The 22,790-nt window shown below is 39.5% G+C and overlaps 1 protein-coding gene and 1 long non-coding RNA gene across 5 annotated transcripts in view; one reads left to right on the top strand and one right to left on the bottom strand.

Moving 5' to 3' along the window:
- LOC132518129 (uncharacterized) overlaps nucleotides 1–11,877 on the bottom strand; it is a 75,682-nt gene extending 63,805 nt beyond the window's left edge. Inside the window, exons 1-2 of the long non-coding RNA XR_009539864.1 lie at nucleotides 11,742–11,877; nucleotides 7,935–8,017 (exon numbers count right to left, since the gene is read on the bottom strand). This is a non-coding gene — a long non-coding RNA (uncharacterized LOC132518129). The remainder of the gene's footprint in view (nucleotides 1–7,934; nucleotides 8,018–11,741) is intronic.
- A 391-nt stretch (nucleotides 11,878–12,268) lies between these two features.
- The window catches only part of ATG10 (autophagy related 10), a 227,095-nt gene continuing 216,573 nt past the window's right edge, over nucleotides 12,269–22,790 (top strand). For 2 of the 4 annotated variants that reach the window (XR_009539520.1, XM_060143233.1), the window contains exon 1: nucleotides 12,269–12,309. The gene's annotated coding sequence lies outside the window, so the exon portion shown is untranslated. Of the gene's footprint in view, nucleotides 12,310–12,415; nucleotides 12,553–18,733; nucleotides 18,841–22,790 lie in introns of those variants that run through there. The other 2 variants (XM_060143234.1, XM_060143235.1) reach the window with 2 other exon arrangements.

Raw genomic sequence — 22,790 nt, forward strand, 5'->3', positions numbered from 1 at the left:
CATGAGCAAAACCAGGGCATGAAACCTGGTTTTGGCCAATCAGACTTGGGCATTTGAATCTGAAGTGAATCATTTGGAGGGTAAGGATGGTTATGTTCCCAGCAGCCAGTGGTTCCAGCATGGTGTCTAGCAGTATCTTTACTTTGGCGGGGTCAGCAGAAGTATCCTAACCAGACTTGACTGTAACCCTATTGTGGTTCCTACTGTCTGATTGCCCTTGGTTCCTGCCTGTTTTTTCAACCTGGTTCTTCAGTCTTCTTGTTGATTCTATGAGCTCTTTGGTATTCTGCCAATAAATTCCCTTCCTGCTAAAATTAGCCAGTCAGTTTCTATTGCTTGTGAGCAAGAACTTCATCTTTATACCGCTTTTCTCAAAGTGCTTTGTGTTTACTGAATAAGTAGTTGTTGAATGACCAAGTGGCTGTCATTTTTTACTCCTTGACCAAGTATGTTTTCTGTGGGACCATGTTTCTGATTCTAACATAAGTCAGAAGAACTTTTATTTTATGAAATATTAATAAACATTTTCTGGAACACATAAGTTCTATAAGACAAGTGATACCAATGACAAATTTGCAGTGCAGCAGGAAGGTAGGGGGCCTCTGGCACAATCCTGTGGAAGTTGGGGAGGCAAACACAGGACTGAAATCCCTGAACCCATTCTAAGCCAAATCCCTCCTCCTAAGGGAAGGTCAGCTTGTGTTTCAGCCTGGTATCTGTTCACTGAGCCTTATCCACAGTGAAACCCAAGGTGGCAAGCCTCCCACAGGCTCTACTCAGCCCTAAAAGCTTATGCTCAAGCCTCAGGTTGTGAGGATGTGCTGGGAAGGCTAAAGGGAATGGTTGGCTTCAGGATTTGAGGCTTGAACAGTTTTGTACTCTAGGAATATGGGTGTATTGTGAAAGTTTTTGTTGCTTAACATTCTTCTTCTTTTTTAGTCTCTCTTCTCTCCCACAGCGCAAGTTACAATTGATTTTTAAAGGTTTTGATGGGTTTTTTTGTTTCTAATATTATATCTTATCATTTCATTACATTTATTTATGAAAAATTTTACCTCTGATAACTTGACATTTTTAGTTTATATTTTATATTCCCGATACTATTTTTATAGAAAATTATTAATATATTGATTGTATTTATAGATTTGGTGATGTAAGAATACTTTTTCGAAATGGATCTAAAAAAATTGAATGTTAAAAAGAAATTAGATGGTTGAATGTTTATCTCAGAAATTTACTGATTATAATTGAAAAAACTATTATTGGGTAAAGCTTGCCAAGTGAATAATGATCTTACATGTCACTTACATGTCACATGTTATCTAGTTATAATTCATTTGTAGTTCTTTTCACTGCTCTTATCATTTGGTACTCAGAGTAACAATCCACAATAATGTTTCTAAAAACATCTAGGAAATTTTCCATCTTGCATGCATATATCATTTAAATTTAACTTTCATGTATATCTTAGGTATTATGTTTTAGAATAACATACAGCTCTGCAGTTGTTTTGCTACTAGAGCATTCTTAACTGATTTCCATATCAATTGATTCTACACCTTGTTGTGATGTAAATAAGCCCTAAAGATAGAGTAAACTAGTGTTTGCTCTTTAGTAAACAGCTCTATCAGTGACTTTCTCAAATACACAGGAAGGCTTATCAACATTATCAATATCAATGCCTGCCAGACTGTGTACATATCTTTTTTTCATGTGAAAGCTTGGTTGATTTAGCCTTTAACATTCCTCCAACAACAGATCTACACAGCCTCACAACATGCTCAGGCTGAAAAGTTTTTTTCTGCTTATCTGTCTAGGCTCTTGCTGACTAAAGACTCAACTCTATTAAGGCAGGGGCAGTGCTTTGTCTTCACTGTATTTCCAGCACCTACCACAGGACCTGGCATATAACAGATTCTTGATAAATTTGTGAAAAGAATGGATGAATATTAATAGGCTTAATAGTTTCCATTTTTCATAGAAAGAGCCAGTATGAGGTAGACCTACTTGTGAAGGTTAATTTTATGTGAACTTGATTGGATTAAGAGGTGCTTAGATTGCTGATAAAGCATTATTTCTGGGCGTGTCTGTGAGGGTGTTTCTGGAAGAGATTAGCATTTAAACCTATAGACTGTGTAAAGATCACCCTCACCAATGTGGGTGGGCATCATTCAATCCTTTGAGGGCCCCTGAATAGAACAAAAAGGTGGAGGAAAGGTGAATTTGTTTTCCTTGCTTGAGCTGGGACATTCATCTCCTTGGTGTCAGCCTTTAGACTCTTACTGGGACTTACACCATTGGCTCCCCTGGTTCCCAGGCTTCGGATTTGGACTAGAACTACACCACAGGTTTCCTGAGCCTCCAGCTTGCAGACAGTATATCGTGGGACTTCTTGGCCTCCAAAATCATGTAAGCCAATCTATCACAGGAACGGGGACCCCTTCCAGGGCCCAAGAGTGAGCTCTTGTCTAACACACGGAAATGAATTGTCCGAGGAGACACACGTGCTGACAAAGCAAGAGACTTTATTCGGAAGGGGCGCCTGGGTGGAGAGCAGCAGGGTGAGGGAACCCAGAACTGCTCTGCCACGTGGCTCACAGTCTCAGGTTTTATGGTAATGGGGTTAGTTTCTGGGTTGTCTCTGGCCAATCATTCTGACTCAGGGTGCTTCCTAGTGGCGCACGCATCACTCAGCCAAGATGGATTCCAGCAAGAAGGTTTCTGGGAGGTTGTTAGGCCATATGGACTGGCGTCTCCTCTCTCCTTTTGACCTTTCCCAAATTATTCTAGTTGGTGATAGCTTGTTAGTTCCACATTCCTTACCAGGACCTCCTGTTGTATGATAACTCACGCAAGTGGTTACTATCGTGTCTGGCCATAGTGGGCAGTTTCGGTCAGTGGTTCCCCTAACAAATCCCTCATAATAAATGTGTTTTCTACATATCTCTATATATTCTATTGGTTGTTTCTCTGGAGAACCATGACTGATATACCCACTTGTTTGAAACACAGGTCTCTTTGAGGTCCCCACTTTATTTTAGCCTGGCTCCTTTACTCACAGCCTAGAAGTACTACTTGCATTCTCCTAGATACAGAATGCCAATTCTAGATCATTTTACTTTCCTATCAAGCAAAATTTCTCTTGAGTTGGTTCTATACCACCCCATCTATACCATTTCCCATCCTCTTCATCACCATTTTTTTCTTAATCCTCCATATTCATCTAGGTTTTTGGTACCAGGCTCACTGTCTTTCTCTCCAACCCAACCACTGCAAAAATGTCAAGGCCTTCATGAATGACCCATCAACTACCACACTCTCATAGTTCTGTGGTGTATTCAATGCTAATGGCTTCACTTCAGTCTACTTCAGCAACCTACGTTGCAATGACCTTTTGGTCTTGTCTTCACCTGGAACTAACTGATATACCTGGATTCTCACACATCAATTTCTTCCTCTCCAAACATACCCTCCTATTCTGCCAGTCCTCTCCTGTTTCTGTAAACCTACTCTCTTATTGACACCATGATGATCTTTAGTTCCTTGATTCCTCTTCTTTTCCAACTCTGTTGGTCCCCTCTCAGCATCACTTCCTTACCACCCAGTTCAGACCCCAGGGAATCTCACTTTTATCACTCTCCTACTAGCAACTTTAATTAACCCTGCTCTTTCAATTCTCTTCAGCACCTGGCAAGCCTGCAATTCTGGACTCATTCACTCATCTGTGTTTTATACTTCTTCACCCAAGCAGGATGGGTGGTACTGAGAAAAAAAAAAAATCACCAAGTGTAGTGTAGGAACTAGTATCTCCACAAATATAGGAATCTAGTCTGAGCTGTACTCTCAAATCCTATACATCCTTTCTCAGCTTCTCTGTTTTCCTTTAAAGACTATTACAAACTTTTGTTTTTTAAGCCCTTTTCCTCACTTTCGAAAACTGGCTCTGCTAACTTCCCATTTCACAGAGAAAGTAGAAGCTACCAGAAATACTTTCCTCGGGGCTTCTCTGGTGGAGCAGTGGTTAAGAACTCGCCTGCCAATGCAGGGGACATGGGTTCAACCCCTGGTCTGGGAAGATCCCACATGCTGCGGAGCAACTAAGCCTGCAAGCCACAACTACGGAAGCCTGCGTGCCTAGAGCCCGTGCTCCACAACAAGAGAAGCCATCGCAATGAGAAGCCCGTGCACCGGAACAAAGACCCAATGCAGCCAAAAATAAATAATAAATTAATTAATGAAAAATAAATAAATAAATACTTTCCTCAACTTGGCCTCCACAGCACTTCTTTCCTCCCAGATACAAAAGCATCTGTTTCCACTCCTAGCACTACATCTTTCTCCTTTGCCCTCCTTCTAGTTAATGCATATTATTATTTGGGACTCAACCCCCTTCCTTTCTCCTCAGGGGCTGTGTTGCCTCAGTTATCTCTTTTCCTTTTAGTTCTTGGCCTATAGACTGGATCAATTCATACCCCCTTAAAAAGTGAAATACCAAAGTACCTTCCTTTGGCTCTGATTCTCTGCTGCCTTCCACCCTATCTTTGCCTGCTCTTCACAGAAAAGCTTGACATCTCCACTTCCTTGCTGCTTCCTTTTGCTGTTGTTGTTTTAAAAGACCCATCTACTTTGTAATCCATCAGAAACTGACTTAGACCACCACCATAACAACCAAAATGCTTTGCTAAGTGATCAGTGTCTTCTTAAGTTCCAAATCCAACTGTCACTTTTCAGTATTTATCTTCCTTGATTTCTTTGCTTTATTTTTGATACAGTTAACCACTCTCTGGAACCTCTCTTCTTGGTTTTTCCTGTCCCCCTCCTAATTCTTTCAGAATCCTTGTGGACCCTTCTACTATTTTTAAAATATTGATGTTCTCTAAGATTTCACCCTCAGATCTCTTCTCACTATATATACTCTCCCTTGAATAGTGCCTTTTGTTAACATAGCTGCAACTATCACCTGTATATCAGCGACATCCAAATACAAGGGAGTGATTTTTTTTCCAGTGGGAATTACGATTTAAAGTCAGCATGAAAGGCAAAAATAGAGTAGAGTTAAAATTACCTTTGAAAAATCTCCTAAAATACTGTATACACGATTTTAAATATATATACTACCCACCAAGAAATCCTACACAGCCAGTTTTCCTCTGCTATTGGAACAGAAGGTTGTTTCTTTAGTTGAACACCAGATGAAGTTGTTGGCTTGCATTTAAGGGGCCATGTTATAAGGAAAATATGTTTTTGTCTTTTTGCCAAGCACGTAGAGTAGAGCTAATATGTTAAGTAAGTGTAGGAGATAACTCCACTGTATATATTTTCAGCCTGACTTCTTTCATGAGCCCTGGACTTATACACCAAACTACCTACTGAATATCACCTTTTGGATATGCCAATCCAGCTTGTTTTAGTTAGAGTTCTAAAAGCTGAAGAAGTGAGATAAGTCACATTCAACTTAGCAAAGGCATTTATTAAAATGATAACAGTGATGTGACAAGGGTTTAACTCACATGTGGAGTGCTTTCCTATCTTCTGGGTTGATGTTCTTATTCCAGGCAGGTGTCCTTTAGCATTACACAGCTGCCGCAAGCCAATCTGCCTGGCTAGAGCCATAGGCAGCTTCAGATTGGTGGAATCTCTAGGCCAAGCATCACACAAGCCAGTAATCTCTGGCTGAACACCTTTATTAAGACTAGTGGAATTCATAAGCATCAAGGAAGGCATTTCAATTCTTTACTGGCCCTTTCAAGTGCTGTGCTTCACCCATATATATATCACCTTAAAGACCATCCTCATGAAGCCATCATGACCCATCAGCCAAGCAAAATTCCAGCATTTCCCCATTGACTGGACTGAACATTTATTACAAGTTGTATGTATTAAGAGCCAATTTTAGAGACAAGTCTATATATAGGGCAATAAGCATCACCTCCTCGAAAAGGGAACCCTCCTACACTGTTGTGGGAACGTAAATTAGTGCAGCCACTATGCAGAACATTATGGAGGTTCCTTAGAAAACTAAAAATAGGGTTACTGTATGATCCAGCATCCCACTCCTGGGCATATAACCAGAGAAAACTCTAATTAGAAAAGATATATGCAGCCCAATGTTCATAGCAGCACTGTTTACAATAGCCAAGACATGGTAGCAAACTAAATGTCCATTGACAGATGAATGGATAAAGAAGATGTGGTATATATATACACTGGAATATTCCTCAGCCATAAAAAAAAGAATGGAATATTGCCATTTGCAGCAACATGGATGGACCTAGAGACTATCATACTAAGTGATGTAAGTCAGACAGAGAAAGACAAATAACATATAATATCATATGGGGAATCTAAAAAAACGATACAAATGAACTTACTTAACAAAACAGAAATAGACTCATAGACATAGAAAACAAACTTATGGTTACCAAAGGGGAAAGGAGGGGAAAAGGGATAAATTAGGGGTTTGGGATGAACAGATACACACTACTATATTTAAAATAGATAAACAACAAGGATCTACTATATGGAACAGGGAACTATATTCAATATCTTGTAATAACCTATAATGGAAAAGAATCTGAAAAAGAATATATAACTGCATCACTTTGCTGAACACCAGAAACCAACACAACACTGTAAATCAGCTATACGTCAATAAAAAGTTGTTTTGAAGAAAAAAAAAGCTTCACCTCCCCTTCATCATACACATCAAACAATATAAAGAATTAAAAGCCTCATAATACAAAGCAGTCAGATATTACATCAAAAATGTAGCAACAACTTTGGCCTGTTTCAATCCATATTTAGCATTCTAACAGCACATCACTTCAATGGGACTGGACAGCTTTCATGGTGTCCTCCTTCTTCCTGTCATCATTCATGTTCCATTATATGCTTTTTTTTGTTTTTTTTTCTTTTTGCGGTACGCGGGCCTCTCACTGCCGCGGACTCTCCCGTCGCGGACGGAGCACAGGCTCCGGACGCGCAGGCCCAGCGGCCATGGCCCACGGGCCCAGCCGCTCCGCGGCACGCGGGATCCTTGCGGACCGGGGCACGAACCCGCGGCCCCTGCATCGGCAGGCGGACTCCCAACCACTGCGCCACCAGGGAAGCCCCATTATATGCTTTTTATTAGTATGCCTTTAGTATATATAGAATAAGGATGTCTCTTTACATCCTTCTACTATCTATGCCTACTTCTTTATATTATCAGTACCTTAATTTGAGGAAGACTGAACCATGCAGGGACATTCAACACAGTCAACTCTGGGTTGCAGAAGGTGGGGAACTGCACATTTGGAATGTCCCATTATTATCCTTTGCTGGCCATCACATTCTAGCTTTCCTCCCTTTGAAGTTGACCTCTTTACCTCCATTGTTATTCTCTTTAAGAACAACAGGATATAATCTATATCCAGATAACATTCCTTTCTTTGTGTCAAATAGATATTCAGTAAAGATTATAAATAATTTGCTCCCATCTAAAATCACAGACATTAATTTTAATTTTTTATATTGGAGATAGCATTCTTTATTTTTATTATAAAAAGTAATGTATCGATAATACATTATTTTTTCTTAAATCTGAAATAAAAAGTATGAAGAATAAAAGTCATCCATAATACACTTACATAGGGATATCCATTATTAATTTTTGGTTATAATTTACCATTTTTCATTAGGACCATAAATGAAGTCATACTTTAACACACTGATTTGTACCTGGTCATTTTTCCTTTTTAGAAAACACAGATTACATGATTATATTAATGCTTGTATTATTCCATTGCTTCTATGTATCAATCTCATAAATTTGAAAATGTATATCTTTTTGTTCTCCACAGCCCTGCAAAGCTGGGATTATTACTAATTCCCTTATATAGAAATACAGATCCTGAGGTTCAGAGTGGGTAAGTGACTGCTGAAAATTTACATACCAAGTAAGTGGCAGAAATAAAGGTTGCTCTAGGACTTCTTGACTCCAAATTGGTGCCCTTTCCACACAGTGTGTCTCCTGTCTCTGTAATGAGATAATGCAGATGAAGGGGCTGGGCAAGTGCACCCTATTGTTATTTATTTAAAGAGACAGCCTAAAGGGAGTCATTGCCTCAGGAACAACTTCTGATTTGGTCTGAATCTAGGGCAACTTCCCGAATTAAAACTGCACAAAGGCTTCTAGGGCTGCAGGTTGAATTCTTCTTCATGCAAAACATCATTATAACACAACAGTATCAATATGCAATTGAATCCTACAATAAGAATTAATTCCTGATCAGTGAACATAGCCATACAACATTAAAGAAAACAGGTCATTATTGAAAAAGGACATTCAAATCTGCAAGCTTAACAGCAGACCCTAGGTATGTACATTGATCTTGTCTCATTACCCTTTTCCCCCCTTATTTTCTTCACCGAATGACAAGTGGAATGTCTAGCAGGGGAGGGCATCTTGCTACATTGGTCTAAGGAATCTAACCTGGGGCCTAGAAGGCAAAGGAGGTTGAACCAAAAATTTTGAAGAGTTTATGAGATTCTATAGTTCTCTGTTCTCTATTCATTGCTTGCCAAATCAATGGATTCTGGAGACAGAGTACTACAAATATCCTGTTGAACTCTTTTTTCCCCACATAGTCCAAAGGTGTTACGCATTCTTTTATCACAGATAATTTGCTATTGATCTACTTTCTCATTTATGTCTTCTTGGCCCTCACACTACGCAGTTGGTCAAGATTTTGGTTTCCCTGGGGCAGCTGTCCTCTTATGCCTCCAAAGACTCTGGATTGACTTTCCCTTCAGGGTCCTGGACACTTCATTGAGACTTGGGACTAAAAGTCCACAGTGAGAACGTATTCCTATGAGGTTTTTGGGTACAAATTGCCAGGCCTTATTAAAATATAATTTTCAGAAAAAGATAAAATGATGACTTTCATACAGATATAAAAAAGGGCACATGTTAAAGAATTCATTTTACTCATATAATATGAGAGAACCAGGCAAAATGGGACAGCACTGATTCTTCCATGGGTAGGATGGGACAAATAAAATCACTACCGGAAGGACAGAAGTTACACATTTATCAATTACCCATGACTTACAAAGAACAGCAAAATAGCTCAATGAATAAGGCTAGAATCTAATAACCCAGAAGAATATGTTATAGACGTGCATAATTTTTTTAATACCCCTCCTTCAAAAATGAAAGAACATAGGGCCATCCCAACCAATTCCAGTGGAATAAGACAAGTAACCTGGATAATATCAGACCACTGCCAGAGAGATCCCTTTAGAACACTGAATTTCCCTGACAAATTTAAAACACAAGTTATACTTCCCAAATGTCCTCAAATGTTTAAAAGATAAAAATGTCCAACCAAGAATATTAGAAAATGGAGTAAATATCAAAATTCACTAAAATATTCCATAATTATTCATACCAGCTTTATTTATAATAGCCAAAAGCTGAAAATAACCTAAACATCCTTCCCAGATGAATGGATAGATAAACTGTGGCAACCACCAATTTTTTTACTGTCTCTATAGTTTTGCCAACTATAGTTTTTTTCCTCTCATTCTTTAAGGTAAGTGCTATGTACACAGAGCTTCAAGATAAGTTTCTTATCTCTGTCGTCCAATCAGATTAGCTCCTCTCTTTCTTTTATGTAATTTACCTTTTCCTGAGGACCTCCTGGAAGGTGGTAGAGGACATCTGCCTACTACAGGCTGCAGCAGAGATAGCTATTCTCCCCCTGTATCTACTTTCCCCTTCTTCATTTTAATAAAACAATCCCACTTTGTCAAGGTTTGACTGAGCCCTTGGCTACCTAGCTAGAGACTGCATTTCCTACTTTCCATGTATCTTGGTATGGCCCAGAGGATATGTGCAGAAAGAATATGTATAAAAGTATTCATTGATTAAAGGAAAACACTAAATATAATACAGTTTGTATAACCCTATTTTGGATTTTTTTTCCCACTTTACAGTGTCTCAGCAAAATAAAATAAATGAAAAGCCAGAAGTCTCAAGTTCTATGAGGCCCTGTGGGAAACATGGACATTTAAAGTGGAATGGACAAACAGAAACCTGTGAGGGTGAAAACAAGAATGGTCAGGGAGCTAGAAGGAGAATCAAGGGATTATGGTTTTATGGAAGCTAAGGGAAGCAAGACTTTTTTTAGAAGTGATCAACATGTCCAAATGAAACAGAGAAATCCAATAAAATAAGGAATGAAAATGATTAATGATTCATAGATAATTACCTTCAGTCTCAGTTTCATATCAATAAAATGGGTATCTCATGTGGTTATTACAAGATTAAACTAAACATAAGCTTCTGGTTTGTGGTAGGTGCTCAATAAATTTTATACCTTCCTTTCTCTCTTTTTGTGATTAACTCATTGTTTTATTCTAATACTAATTACTAGTGAGAAGCCCTGCTCGAGGCTGGGTAGGCACTGATGACAGACTGCACTAAAGTACTGTGTAGTGTACAGCCTGCCAGTACTATCCCTTGCCTGGAAGTTACCTGATTTACTTTTAGTTTCTTTGGTTTTGGCAGGTGAATCATGAAACTTAAAAACATCTCAAATGCAAAAAAAAAATTTGTTAACATGGTGTGTTGTTAATGCATGAAAAGTGTTTGTAAATTACTGAATACAATGTAAAGCAACACATTCTTATCATTGTATTAAAGCTTTATGTTTTTACTTATTTCTATTTTTTGGCCCTGCCACACAGCTTGCGGGATCTTATTTCCCTGAACCTGGGTCAGGGCAGTGAAAGCACGGAGTCCTAACCACTGGACTGCCAGGGAATTCCCATAAAGCTGTATGTTGTAAAGATAACTGCTTAAAGTTGGAGACACCCACCCACTGAAATTCTCATTGCCCTGTGATTTTTAAAAAAGCAAGTGGATAATTTTAATTGTCAGCTGTCTGATTAATTTATATCTATAGTTGCTCAAACATGTTAGGACAGTTCATCTTTACTAACAGAATCTTTTTTAAAATTGAGTTTTAAACTATTTTACATGCAGTAAAATCTATCCCTTTTATGAGTTTTGGCAAACAAAGATCTAGAACACTTCCATTACCCCTCAAAACTTCCTCAAGCCCCTTTTTAGTCATTCCCTTCCCTTGGTCACTACTGATCAGTGTTGTCCCTTTTTCAGACCCTTTTACTTTTAAATAATTATAGGCTCACAGGAAATTGCAAGAATAGTACATAGAGTCCTGAGTACCCAACACCTAGCTTTCTCCAGTGGTGACATCTTACATAACTGTCGTACAAGATCAAAACCATGACCTGCATGTTTGAAGGCAGATTTTCCTTTCACTTCTTTGCCTGTTTACTCTTTTCTTTTGACACAAATTTAATTGTTGTGTTAAGAGGAGCAGATGCTAGTTTTCCCTTAGATGTCTGCAGTTGCATTTTCAGTATTTCAGTTGGATCACCGCTGTTACTCCTACATCTTTCTCTAGTCTTTTCATTATTCCACCTTTTCCCAATTTAATTCTCCTGCTAGATTTTTTTTTTTCCTGAGCTTTGTGACACAGATGGTACTACTGCCAATTCCCGAATCCCTAACTTTTAACCTCGGTCTTTAAGTTTCAAAGGGGATGGTGCTTGTGCCTAATTGTTGTGTTCACAGTAATTTTGCAGCTTGCGTTATGAGAGCCGGCACGGTTCTCCAACCCCCGAGAGACGTTCTAGGGGCACTAAACGGTTCAGCTCCGTTCTTGCCCTACCTTTCACCATTGGTCATCCTTTTATTTTCCAGATACTTGGCTGTTTGTTAGAGGAGAGTATGCAGTGTCTCTCGAAACCGCTAGCAACCCCTCCTCTCCCTCAATGCGCCGCCTTTGTAATGCGCTGAGGAAACAGCCGCACTTCGGCTCTTTAGGCCGTTGAAGTGCGGGGCGGGGCCTCGGCGGCCGCCGTAGCAAACTGCAGGGAGGTCACGCCTTCCGGCCTCCGCCCCACGCACGAGGCCCACAACGTCAGCCGCCCGCGCGAGCCTAGTCCTAGGGTGTGCGGGAGGTCCAGTGCGCATGCTCTGACTGGGTCGCCTCTGGCGACGGAGGCTGAGGGAGGTGTAGAGAGCGGTCTAACTAGTGGGCGTCTCTGCTGGCTGGCTCTGCTCCTGTGCCACCGCCCTCTTGGGCCCCCGGGGGCCCGTTGCTCCCCTCCCCGCTACCGCTGGCTCGGCGGTACCTCGCAGGGTGAAGGCTCCCTCTCCCCGGCTCCCCTTCCCCCCACCCCGTCGCCCCGCCCACTCTGGGCTGGGCGGCAGGGTCAGGGGCCGAGCGGAGCCGGGTGAGTATTCCCACAACCTTTGCCGGCCGTTTCTTTCCGGCTCTGTTTCCCGCACGGTCCTCACCCAACTGCCGGGGTAGAGAGGAAGGGCGGGCGCGGGTGGGCGGGAAACAGCCCAGCCCCGAACAAAAGGCTGGGGAAGCGGGGCTCCCGCCGGTGAAATGCAGGCCGGGTCGCGCTGGAGCCGCTGGCGGGTGTGGATCGCACTCCTGGGCCACCATGGAGACCTCACCCTCGATTTAGGTAGTTACAGACCTGTGTTTAAAGCCTGTACCGAGACAGAAATTCTTTGCCTCGTAACCTTGAAACAGAGGATATGAAATTACTGGTGATTCCAGTGGTTAAATGCCACTTAACTTGAAGGAGTTTCTAATCATCAAGAATTAGGAGATTTTCTTCCAAATAACGTATCTACTCAGCATTTGAAATCACGAATGGGGGGTGGGTGGGATAAAGGAATAGTTAACTGATTTGTAGAAACAAACTTTTATGATGGTAGAAATTATAAACATCTCTGACAAGGCGAAAGGATAGCTACATGTCTTTTCAGAGTCAAAATAGAGCCTTGTCTAATAGGCCCACCTGCGAATCAATTAATTATCTAGGGGACTATACTTTTGCTTGACATAGTATCGATTAGGGCCCAAGCTTTGCAGTTACTTTTTTTTTTGTCTAATGGAGCAAATTATTTCTGACTGGGAGAAAAAAATACTACTGATGATTATAGTTTTATTGCCCTATTTCCAAGATTTTTATAATTTTTACCGTTGAGCTTGCTCCTTCATTATGAGTTCAGTAAATCTTTGCCACAGGCTCACTTTGTATGAATCATGTTTATAACGTTTCAAAAATGACACTTCGACAGTGGCCTCACTCTTAAGTGGCAAAAGCTTAGTTTAAACTTTTCAGAAGTGGAAGGCATAGGCCCTATGTAGTGTTCAATTACATTATTAGAATCCTGCATAGAATCCTCCTTGCTTCTGAAGGGTCAAATATGGACAAGAGGAGACATTTACAAAATGAAAACTTGGCCAAAAAAAAAAAAGTTGAGTATTGAGAAAGTCAAATTAAAGTTTTGCAATTACAAGGTTTAAAAATTGATATTTTACTTGAAACTAGTGGAAACAGTCTTTTCACTGGTTCTAAACTGGATTCATTGGATATACAATAGAATGTTACAAGATTATGCTTTTAAGTTTCTGAGAATGATAAGCAACCCCTTAGGAAAAACAAGTAGGGTAAAGTTTATCTAAATAGTTTCCTTAAGACTGGGCTTGATTTGGTTATTAATATCTTTGAAGCCTAGAGACCGTTTGGGACCCTAGAGGCAGTGTTTGAAACATAAACATGCTCAGGGAACCATAACAACAACAGAATGCCCTAGAGATTATTTGGTGATTAACAAATGTTTTCAGGGGCCAAGTGCAGCTGGGTATAAAACAACTGGAAAATAGGGAAACAGAGAAGAAACCCTATGTAAAAGCATCCAGATTAGGGAGAGGCAGCTGAAAACGATGTAGACCCAGAGGCTCCTCTAATGTACCTGGCACCCCAGGCCTTATTGAACTTGTAAGTTTATAGGACCCAGAAAGAGTATTTACTAATATGAATTTAGCTTTGAAGTTAGGGTTATTTCATATCACTGTCATGTAATAGCTTTTCGAGAAAAACTTTTTAATCATCTCTTCTGAGTTCAAGAACTTACAATAGTTTCCTGTTGTCCTCTGTTTTAAATAGAATCTCTTTAGAGTTTTAAGGTGATTTAGAAACTGCTCCACTCCCCCTTCCCACCCCCAGTATTCCTATATTCCTTAATATTCCTAACACTCTCTATTTAGGCTCTTTACCTGTCTACTCTGCCTCATTTCAACCTGTTCCTAGATTCACTGACTGCCCCCACTCTTCATCATTTTTTGTAGCATCTCTGCCTTTCAGTATCCTTTTATACTTCTAGGATTATCTGAAATGTAACTCTTCTAGAGCAGAGGCTCTGGTTCCAGACTGCCTGCCTTAGGTCAAACTGCCACATTTAACAGCTGTTACCTTGGACAAATTGCTTAACCTCTCTGTCCCAATTTCCTCATCTGTAAAATGGCGAAAATCACAGTGACTACCTCATAGGGTTGCTGTGAGGATTTAACAAGTTACTATAGTTTTGGTACATAGTAAGAGCTGAATACATGCTATTGTAATGATTATTTAATCCATAGTAATTCTTTAGACAGTGGTTGTACAATTTATCACTAATTTTTACTGTCTTTTATTGTCTAATGTTCTTTTCAGTTTGAATCTTTTCTTATAAATTTGATCTGTTGAGGGCAAAGATCATATATTATAATCTTTTAAAAAAGTCTCTTAAAGTTCTCCCAGGATGATTCTGGGGGCTCGATATATTTTTTCCCTATCTTACTATCTAGTTTTCTATTTTCTGTTTTCCATTTTACTTCTGTTGCTTATATTTTAAAATGTATACCCTATTTTGCTCTAAAAGTACTTACAGTAGATTATAAACTATATATAATATAAAAACATACAAAATAAAGGTAAATCAGTCATGAAAATATGAAGCTTGAATAGAAAGGTGAGGTTGGGGTGCATTATACTCATATATACTGTGACCATTTGTATAATTGTTAGTGGTGGGATACAGACTGAGTTATGAGTTTCATGATGGTCAGAGGAAAGAAGGAAACATATCACTTGCTGAGGAAAAACATAGCTTCCTTGGAAGTATTTAGTGAGTGAAATGCATATTGTGATCACAGATTTCAAAGATATGCATGCAAAGTCATACTAAGAAACCCTAGGGTTAAGTTCTCCAACCTTGTTAAGCCTACTTCTCATTTTTTCTCAAAGGGGGCTCAACTGCCATTTTTATGGAACTGTTCCATACATTGCAGGATGCTTATACTTGGTCCCTGAGCACTAAATGGCAATAGCAGACTACAACCTCCACCCACCCTTTGTGACAACCCAGTGTGATCCTACTCATTTCCAAACAACCCCTTCAAGAGTGGTTCCTCCTGATGTTGGGAACCATTGGACCTTATCTGCCCATACTTTATACAACCTATGCTTCAACTACTGCCTTTTTTTTTTTCCTTTTAACCTAGCATATTCTTTTCAGGCCCTGTCTTGCTGGAGCACTTCCATCTTTTTGACATGCTTTTGTCTCCACTTGGTAGGCCCTTATTCAAATTTCAAAATTCAATTCTGCGTTTTCCAGACTCCCTGTTTTTTTGGAGTCTTCTCTGATTTTCCCAGAAAAAATTTGACACTTCTTCCTCTGAGGACACACACATAGCAAGTGCTAGGATATTGTAGGTGCTGAGTGAATGAATGAAAAGCTTGCGGAAATAAGAAGGCACATTAATCTAGCCTTTAATGGAGACTTTGCAAGAAGAAAAATTTAAAGGGACTGTCTCTTCTGTTACAAAAAAGTCCAACAGCTTTTTTTTTTCCAAAAAATAATGACACTTGGTAATATATTTTAAAAACACATTGCTCTATCATATATTCAGACTATTTAGACCAGCACTGAGTCCATAACCTCTGATACAATGTTGATCTTTTTGTACCTTCTTATTTGTTGAATATCTTTGGCCAAGGTCATAAGCCTTTAGTTCCTGGTTCTGGTCTAATGAGCATATGTGCTGACTAGAGTTAGTTCTACAAGTCCCACTGTTCAAAGGCAGCAGAAGAGTTTGAGCTGATGGATCAGTTCAAATCATCACTGTCGGAGGAACAATTTCTCTCATGTGCATGCAGAGAAGTCTTGGTTTATGTAAAAAAATGATAATCTTCTTATAAAAGTAATGACACCGGTATCAGAAAGATTAGATGTCATATAAATCTGTTGTTTGAATGGGAAAAGATCCAATTGATGAATAGGCTTAAAAGTTTAGTTGAAGAAAGGTGCTGTAAAGAGGTAGAGATATGTAAAATAAATTCATTTAAAATTTTGAATTTTCCTTTTGTTCCTTACAATTTTTACTTAATATTTACCATGTGCTTAACTCTGTTATAGGTGCTAAGATATAAAATTATAAGTCACAGGTCCTCAGCAGTTTAGACATTGCTCTATCATCTTCCGATTTTCCTTGCTGTGGAAGAGATGGCTGAGGCTACACTGATTTTTGTTCCTTTGTAGATAAACTTTTTTTCTGCCTGCATTTTTGTTTTCCTTTTTGTTCTTTAAATAAAGATATTCCATAGACTACCTGTAGGCACAGGTTTCCTTCTAGCAGTTTTCTCAAACATACTGAGTCCATTCAATTTATAGAAGTAAATCTCTTTAATCTTTCTTTTACCCAGATCAGGAAAAATTTTTCAATGGTATGTTTGCTTATGATTTCAATTCAGAAATGCCAGTTATTTGTAGGTTGGATCTGTGTTCTTTGTCCTTTCTATCAATCAGTATGCATTGTTTTCATCTTGGTTCTTTTCCTTCCGTGTTTGGAGATCACCTCACGTGTATATGCTAAAATGTTAATGAGATTCTTTTCCAGTTTCTGTACTTCTCTCTTTTGCCTCTTATATAGAGTTTGTCTAATATTGGGTTGGCCCAAGTTCGTTCCGGTTTTTGCATAACATCTTATGGAAAAACCCGAACGAACCTTTTGGCCAACCCAATATTATTTGTTTGAATTCCCTTCCAGTTTTTTCTTCTTCAGTTTCCTTTTTAACCTTAGCTGTCTTTTTCCTTCTTATCTCTTGCTTTCAGTGGCTGCGTTTTTATTTTTCCTTTTTCTTTTTCAGTTGGTAAATTAGATAATTTCTAAGTTTTTCTCCTGATTCCCAGTGTAAGCCCATTATAGGAGCAAGCTTTCTCTCTTCCTCTTTATGGCAGTGCTCCTCTTTCTTATGGTGCACAAGCTTCATCTTGGCCCTGTGCTATTATTGAGGTTTTTGGTTTTCTTACCTTGACAGAAGAGGGACTTGTGTAGGAATGTTGTTGCTCATTCTTGTCAGAGTGAGTAAGCTACCTTCATCCTCCTCACTACACTTAGATGCTGGGGACTCTTCTTCTCAGTGTTAGGTTGGAGAGCATGTTGATAGATACAGCCCAATTTGTGAAGGATAGATCTTTCTGTACTCAGGAGAGGTCTTATTTTCCTATTGTCTAATCTTTCAGTCCTATGTCTCTAATGAGGGGAGTATTTTTCTGTAATTTGAAGTGGTTTATAGTTTTTTTTTTAATAAATTTATTTTATTTTTATTTTTTTTTGGCTGTTTTGGGTCTTTGTTGCTGCGCGTGGGCTTTCTCTAGTTGCAGTGAGTGGGGGCTACTCTTTGTTGCAGTGTGCGGGCTTCTCATTGCTGTGGCTTCTCGTTGCAGAGCATGGGCTCTAGATGCGCAGGCTTCAGTAGTTGTGGCACATGTGCTTCAGTAGTTGTGGCTCGTGGGCTTTAGAGCGCAGGCTCAGTAGTTGTGGTGCACGGGTTTAGTTGCTCCACGTCATGTAGGATCTTCCTGGACCAGGGCTCGAACCCTTGTCCCCTGCGTTGGCAGGCAGATTCTTAACCACTGCGCCACCAGGAAGCCTGGTTTATAGTTTTTTGAGTTTAGTGGTGAGACCGTATTCTTCTGAGGGCTCATACTGTTCCTGCAGCTACCTATTGCTGACACCTTCCACTTCTGGCCATGAACATTATATCATTGGTAAAGAATGTTCTTCAAAGAGAATTACTAATGGGTATTAGAAGCCAGTTGTGGCATTTGCCAATTTCTCTGGTGTAAATATTCCCACTGTGGTCAATTTCAGGCTGTCAACATGATGTCAACTGGCTCCCCAAATTCCTGAAAACTTAACTATTGACTCTTTGATATAATCCAGCTCCAGCATGCCATGGCATAAAGTCCCACTGAAGGAGATGTTCCCTAAACTCTTGGAAGATGGTGGGGGTTGAGGAAAGGAAACGGTCTCATGAACTCTGTCCTCAGCCCCAAGCTGCGGGGCCACTGCGGCCTCTTTTTTTCTGAAGGAAATACAGAATTGAGAGTGAGATGCCTTCTTACCCTCTTCCTAACTGGACCTTTTGCTGCAGAGGCCATAGCAAGCATCAGCTACCAATAAAGCTACCCCACATCCCTCAATTCTAGTTTAGGTACAATGTTGTATCCTGTTTAAAGTTTGATTTCAGATGTGTGTTTCAGTGGGAAGGCAAGGAAGGAGTGCTGAGCCTGCTGGTCAACTGCTGCCAAGCCTGAACCAGCTTCCTTTCTTTTGCTGCTTCCTGTGCTATTTATTGGATTACTGGGGTCACACCTGCTGTGCCCTGCCCAGGCTGCCAAATGCCTTGAAATCCAGGCCCATTAATACCCCCATTAAAATGATCTATCTTTTGTCTCAGTGTTCTAGCATGAATCCTCCTCAAAAGTATCTCTGGTGCTAATTACATATGCTTATTTTGGGGCCTTCAGAATCAGGTAGTTTCTGGTCTGAGCCTAGGATTCCACATTAAAATTTGTACCCTGGGTGCTTCTTTACTCTCTAAAATTTGAGGACCACTGCCCGAGGATCCTGCTAGGTAAGTGATTAACTAATCTAAATTAATTCAAGCCAAGTTCTCATAAAGATAATAGGTTGAATTCACTTCCCTTGCTAGTAATTGCATGTTTTTTTAGGAAAGAGTCTAAATCTAAAGTTAAAATGCAGAATTGCTGCAGGGAGGGACAAGTACAAGTAGGCAAGGAAGTTGCCTACTTTTATTAGTTAAAAATGATCTTTAGGGCTTCCCTGGTGGCGCAGTGGTTGAGAGTCCGCCTGCCGATGCAGGGGACACGGGTTCGTGCCCTGGTCCGGGAAGATCTCACATGCCACGGAGTGGCTGGGCCCATGAGCCATGGCCGCTGAGCCTGCGTGTCCGGAGCCTGTGCTCCGCAACGGGAGAGGCCACGACAGTGAGAGGCCCGCGTACTGCAAAAAAAAAAAAAGATCTTTAATGTTTAAAGGTATGCATAGTACAATATGTTCTGTGATAATCACATTTTTGTAAATGATCTAAGTTCTGGGGAAATTTAGTTATATGTCTTAAAGTGTTTTAGTCTTGTTATGACTCTAATATATATTGATTTATAGATTCATCAAAAGAAATGTCTCTGACCAAAAGCACAAAACAAACAAAAACAAAGAATCAGTTCCCCACACATTAGATTAAAAATCCTATAAAAAAATGTGGAGAGCTGTAGTGAAAAAAATTGTTTTTAAAATTAAGAAGGATCATTTGAACAATGATTATATACACTGTTAGAATTCGTTGGGCCGCGTTTCTGAAAAGATATTTAATAGCAGCAGAATAAGCTTCTTCATACTGTCTACTTTAGGGCTAACCTATAGTTTAGAAAGACTTCTTTCACTTGGTGAGGAAAAAAAATTATTCTACCTTTCCAATCTTTAGCCTCTGTTGGAGCACTTAAAATAAGGTTTTGATTGTTTGAGCTTAAAAACAAACAAACAAACAGCTGTTCAGCAAGTGTGAAAACTCAAGCAAAATAGATGTATTAACAGCTTACACCTTATGACATGAAAGAGCTCTGACTCATTTCTGACTTTTTCTTATAAGAGATGAGAGGTTCATTATTTAGGATAAGATGAGAATTGGAAGTAGTCTTTTACTGTGAGTTCATCTGTGTTCTGTTGTCACCTCTGGTCTGAAGATAGCTTAAGTCTGGAAACATAGGCAGTTCACATGTCTCAGGTTTTCCATGTGCAAAATAAGGATTATTCTTGCCATTATTGCTTAATAAGCTGCAGTTGTGGTTATTTCCATTTTTGACCATAATTTCAGCCATCTCTTAATAGAAAGTTCTTAAGATTCTAATTTCTGTCTCTACTAGTCTAGGAACTTGGTAAAGGACCAGAGTATTACAACTTGAAAAGTACATATAAAAATGTTAATTGAATTATATTTTCCTTTTTAATGAGTTGAAATATTCTAACTTGAGCAAAGAGGCAATAATTACTCAGTGATATTTCATTATACCATATTATGATGATTTGAATTGAGATGGATATCATTTTAATATAGTATAATTCCTAATTTTGTAATCAAGCCATAAGTGTTTTTATTATTGTATGTAACATCCTTCAGCAAAGCCCGGTCCTTAGATAATTTTAAAAGTATTCAACCAAATATTAATTAGTGCTTTGATGTTCAGTCATCTTGCTAGTGGCACAGTGCTGTTAATTAGATAAACTATGGCTATTGAGTGAAATTTTATGTTTCGACTAACATTTTGAAGAGTTCAGTAAACCTCAAGTAACTGGAGGGCTTAGGGAATGGAGTGTTTTCACTTAGTTCAATTTTATTATTAAGTGAGGGTTTGTTTGGAATTTATAGAATGTTCCAAAATGTATTAGTATTCTTTATGAATTAAATTCAATTTTTCTTTGATTTAGTATCTCTCAGTATATGTCACAGTCATCATATAGTCGGAAAAATGATTTCTCTAACCACTTTGTTTTGGTCTTTCTATTCTCGTTCTCTATCCTCTCCCTGAGTGATCAAATGTGTTCTGTTATCTATGAAGTGCTGATTTAGAATCAATATTTCTAGCTCAGATTTCTCTTTCCTCTTGAGTTCCAGATCCATCTCAAAATTCCTGCTAGATCTCTTTGCTGGGTATTCCATAGGTATTTCAAACTCAAACTCCGTAGCGCTACATTAAACCCATCTCACTCCCCAGACCTGCTTTTCCTAGAGGGATCTGTTTCAGTCAGTAGACCACCACTTAAGGCCAAGAGCTAGGACTCTTTCTTGAACCTTTTCTCCCTTCAATCCCTTACATACCAAGGTCAGCCAGTTGTTGTGATGAGTATACTACACTATCAAAATATCTTTTGAATCCGTCTCTCTTCTACCCTACTGCCAATCTTTGGCTCTGTTTAGCATTATTTTGTCTCTCCTAAATGATTGTAAGGACCTTTTAAGGGGTCTTCAGTCTGGTTAGATCTGTAGTCCCTTTTGGAAACCAGAATGCAAATCTGCTCAGTTTACTACCATTTCAAAACCCTTTAGAGCCCTCAGGCTACAAGGCTGTCTTGTCTTCATCAACTGTGGTTTTCTCAGTACCCTTCCTCTACCTCTGTATTTCAGTCAGACAAGAGTTCTTCAATTACTAGACCTTCTCTTACATTCTTAGGCTTTTGCACAGTCTGTTCCCTTTACCTCCTCCTTTTGCTGTTAGCTTCTGTTCTTCCTTTTACAGACTTCTTAGATGTCACTTTCTCAACTTGTATCTGCACTGAAGCACCTTGTTACCCAGAATTCTTTGTGTAAACTGGAGATCTCACTTACACCTTGAAACATTTGACTGCCTTTGTAGAAGCCCCTAGAGTTTATCGACTCTTCTGTACTTGGTTCTTGTACTTGGTGCTTTCTCTTCCCAAACTTGTTCTCCCACTGTTCCCCTGTTCCTCTCCATTGTGATCTCAGGATCACACATCCACAGCAAAAAAAACTTGTCTAAACCCTTAATTCATTATTTCCTTTACTACATTCTGTGGAGTAAGATGTTAAAAAGTGTTCCCAGGAAAAAGAATTTTGTGGTCAAAAGAGTTGGGGAACCCTGAGTTAATAGTTTCCCCATATAAATGTGCATTGTGAATCTCCAGGGTGGGAGTGGTGAGTGGATGTAGTGTGGATGTTTCTACACGTATCTTACGTGATGTTAACATCTGCACAGGTTAGTGCTTCCACTAACTCGTTTTAAAGGAAACTTGACTTAAAAAACAAACAAACAAACAAACAAAACCCAAAAACTCTTTGAATGGAGGCTTTTTCCTCCACTCTACAAAGCTCAGTGTACTGAGATTGCTGGTAACCCCACTTCTGAAGAGCCAACTTTAGGTTACTGCTTCTCCAGCCTCATGTAAATATTCCTGCTCCTTTGAGGCTCATGAAATTCAGCTCTACCAGGTATGGCAAGGTAGACTTTTTTCTCACATGCTGTCCCTAATCACTGGTAGTTGCTGCCTTGAGGGTCATCTTGAGAAGGAATCCAAGGCTGTGTTTGGCTATCATGAACACAGGTATTGGTTTTTAGTGATTATTCTTGATGGACTTGGCATTATATACCACATATTACTTACCACCTCTGTGCTCTATTGTCTTCTACCGTTTGCCCCTTGTCATTTCTAAATCTCCTAGTTTAACTTACATATTTTTTAAAGAGCTCTCCATTCCCAGTAGCTCTCAGAATAATCCTAAATGACTTCAGTGTCCATGTGGAAGACAGTAAACATTACACGTCTTATAGTTGTTTAAACCTCCTGAGCTCCAGTGACCTCCATCTCCAAGCTACCTTATATACTTATTTCCATGGCCACAGCTGAGACCTTCTCAATTTCTAAATCTCATAGTCTTCCCATCTTCCATTTCCCTCCTTTCACTGCAGTTGTCCTTTACCCTCTTTCATATGCAGTATTTCTTGATACTGCCATATTTTCCCAGCCCCTTTAACCTTCTCTTGGCATCTT

Source organism: Lagenorhynchus albirostris, chromosome 3, assembly GCF_949774975.1.
Source record: "Lagenorhynchus albirostris chromosome 3, mLagAlb1.1, whole genome shotgun sequence".
Classification (NCBI taxonomy): Eukaryota; Metazoa; Chordata; class Mammalia; order Artiodactyla; family Delphinidae; genus Lagenorhynchus; species Lagenorhynchus albirostris.